Genomic DNA, 3489 nt, shown 5'->3' with positions numbered 1-3489 from the left:
TGGCATGGTCTGTTTATCCAGTGTGCTGGGGTTTGGAGTAGCCATAATACCACGTACCCTTCTCGCTGCTATTCTTAAATCTGTTTTAATTTACGTTGGAAAATAGTGTGTGATAAGGCACTGAGTCAAAGAGTGTCCTCTTCAGCCTTTCCTTTGTTTCGATTGTCTACATGAAAGGTCTCCATTAACCTTACAGCCTTCTTAAGCTCATCTAGCACTCTGCGAAAACTTTGGGTTTTGGGAAGGAGTTGGGTTGAGCCGTGGTGAGATACTTTTGTCTCCATCAAATTTAAAGGCTTCTCGATTGCATGCATGCTCTCCTCCTGCTTTAAACACTGCCAGTGGACATATTAAACCAAAACCCACCCAAACAAAACATCCAACCCCCCAAAAAAACCACAATCCAGCTATACTCTGTATGGGATTGAGTGACTCCTTGGCCCAGAGGGAAACTTGAATGCTTGCTGTTGGCAGAACTGGTCTCTTGGTAGAAGTAGGTGGAGTTTCCCTTTGTCCTCTCCCCAGCATCCCCTAAGTGTCTCCTTTTACGTGCTCTCAGGATTTGGCCAATGATAATGGACTGTGGCAGGATACCGCGAAGATCTTGGACTCTCTGGAAAACACCCGTCATAGAAACTTGACAATTAGTTGGCTTTTTTCTTTGTCTGGTGTTTTCTTTTGTTTTCCCCAGGAGTGGCCATCTTTGCAGGGGTTTTGGAGCACTGAGTGTGATGGGGCAGGGCAGCAAGTCCTAGGCAGGTGTTACAGTAGGTGTTAGAGTGGGATGAAAGCTAACTAACACAGCCATCCTCCAGGTGGAGGTTGAACGTTTGTATTTACAACAAAGAACTGGCTTTAGTGTGGCCTTCATCAGGCAGGAGTAAGGCATGTGGGACCTACCATAACCACTGGCTTTTTCTGCAAGTGTCGGGTGCCTAAACTCAGCAGGCAGCTGACAGCTCCTTTCCTTCTTCTCTGCCTAGATGGAAGGAAAGGAGCAACCCTACACTCATCATCTTACTATCAAAACCAAAAACTCTTGCCAGGAAGCACTTGTCTGTGGCAGGTTTATGTTTAAGCCATCAAGAGACACATCTCTCAAGCAGGACCAGGAGTGTGTATGCCCTCGCTTCATGTTTTCTTTCTTGAGGTTTTAGTTAGAAAAATATTTTTGTAACCTAACAGGGAGAGAAGAATGTGAAAGTGAAGATTTACATCGAAAAATGGGATTTTCTTCCGTCTCACAGTTCTTAGTAGCTTGTTCTGTTGCAACAAATTTATCAGCCTGTTCAGTTTGTTTGGTTTCTCTGGCACGATGTAGTTTTTCTTTCAGTTTTCTTTTACTTTGGCCTGTGAGCAGGAGGCAGAGAGAAAAAAAATGTTTTTAAGTAGTGTGCATCCTTGCCTGTGACTCTTCTCTCCTTTCATTCCCCTTCTTCCCAACCCAAACAAAACCCGTGCTGCAGCACACACATCGATCAGCTGTGCTGTGGTGGCTGAAAGCTGTTAAAAACCAGCTCCAACCAGGATATGACCTCTGCAGATCTTCATTCATGTTGAAGCCCTTTGGAGTTTGAAGGAACTTGTTCTGCTGGCCTGAGGAACACGGCTGCAAACATTAACCAAGTTCTGCCTGTGGCAGCTTGTCGCAGTGGAGGTGTGAGCTCTGTAAAGACCCTTGCTTCGAGGTGTTTCATCTCAAGTTCAAATTGCTTTTGACAAGGTTGGAAAAACGCCTTACATCTCTGATTGCAAAACAAGACGTTGAAATGTGAAGGACAAAGGAAAAAAAACCAAAAAACTATCCTTCAAATGCTTGGCCAGAACTCGGGTGTTGTGCTGCAAGGACTGCTGTGAGTTTGGAGGAGCAGAAGAGCGTGTAGACAGTGGAAGTCTTCCTGGGCAGAGAACTGGACAGGGCCAATGTGCTTCAAGCTGTAGATCCGTGCCGCTTGGAGAAGTTTCCTTTGCACGTGCTCTTCATCCAGCGATGCGTTGTTTTGGCGTTTTAACCGGCTTCAACTTCACAGCATTCCCTCCGGACGTAAGAAGGGCAGGTGGAGGCTGTGCCAAACGTTTCTGGGAATACCTGCATTATTTTCGTTCAACTTTGACTGAAAGTCTGCGATTTTTGACATTTCTGATGATGGACTGCAGTACGTTGCCCTTCCTGATGAATCGGATGAGAGGACAACATCGACGTTAAAGGCACGTCCATGTGTGTGCGTAATAGCCCCGTATGATCTAGTTGTCTATCCAAAGGCACCGTTGTTCTTAAGTAGATGTAAACAGGGATTTCTATGCTCGTCTGCACCAGCTTCCACCAGCTTCCCCTTCCACTGGTGCTATGCTTTGCACCCTTGCAGAAACTGGCAGCTGGTTTTAGTACATGTTTTAATAAATAGACGCTCAAGGGCCCCATTTCTCCAATTTCCGTTCTTGTGGGAGCACTGAGCTTGTTGGCAGGGACTCGAGAGCAACAAGGGCTCAACTGAAAGTGATTTTTCTTTTTGGGGCAAGGCATGGCTTGGGCTGTGCTTGTCAGGTACCAAACGCTGCGGAGATGCGTAAAACCTGGTGGTCGTGGTGGTTTTTCTAAACCACGTAGAAACAAATAACATAGAGACCCGTGGGAACATCCATGTGAATGGGAAGACACGTGTCATTTCAGGAACTTACCAGTTAATTTTTATCCCTTCTTGGTTTTTAGTAGGCGTCACTGGCTGCTTCTTGTTTAGTCCCTCTCTAGTCAAGTTAGTAAAACCAGTATTGTATTCCAAGAGGAGGAGGGGTAGCAGGGATGTGATTCAGATGAGTAAGGTGCAAAGTCTGTGTCTCGTGAAGAACTGGGCATGCCTTGTCTGCCTGTTCAAACAGATTTGAATGCAGCCTCCCTCTCCCTCGCCCTTTCTGTTTATTTATTTTTAACAGAAACCATTTCCTACAACGGCAACAGCTACTGTTCTAAAGGCAAAACAAATCTCGTGTTTTGAACCCTCCGTTGGCCATCCGCCTTGGCGGAAGTACCCGCGGTCGCGTGTTTCGACGTGATCTGAACGCCTTTGACCGCCGGCCGTTGAGGTCTGTGTTGATGTTCTACAGAGACGCTCTTGCCAAGGTTTTCTCTGCCCGAGCCTGAGCTCCTACCGCAATTTTGGTGATGCTCTGGTGTCTGCTCCTCACCCGGCGGTTAATGGACACCCTTTCTGCGCTGTTGTATGGGATGACTCTTACTCCGGTCTCCTCTTGTCCATGAGATGCTGAGTGTCTGTCCACTCCCAACAAATATAGCCATATGTACATACCTATATATACACACACACACTCACGTGTTTTTAATTGGTGAAGGTGGCACTTGACCTCAGTGCCTCCACTTGCCTCCGTTTTATCTTGTGTGGTTTTAAATGGACATGTGAGTGATGGCAGAAGTTGGGGATTTGGTCACTGTCTTTAATTACTGTTGAGTGTCTGCAGTACAGAGAACAGTCA

This window comes from Tauraco erythrolophus, chromosome 11 (assembly GCF_009769465.1).
Source record: "Tauraco erythrolophus isolate bTauEry1 chromosome 11, bTauEry1.pri, whole genome shotgun sequence".
In the NCBI taxonomy this organism is placed as follows: Eukaryota; Metazoa; Chordata; class Aves; order Musophagiformes; family Musophagidae; genus Tauraco; species Tauraco erythrolophus.
The sequence above is the reverse complement of the archived record's forward strand: the minus strand, read 5'-3'. Positions refer to the sequence as shown.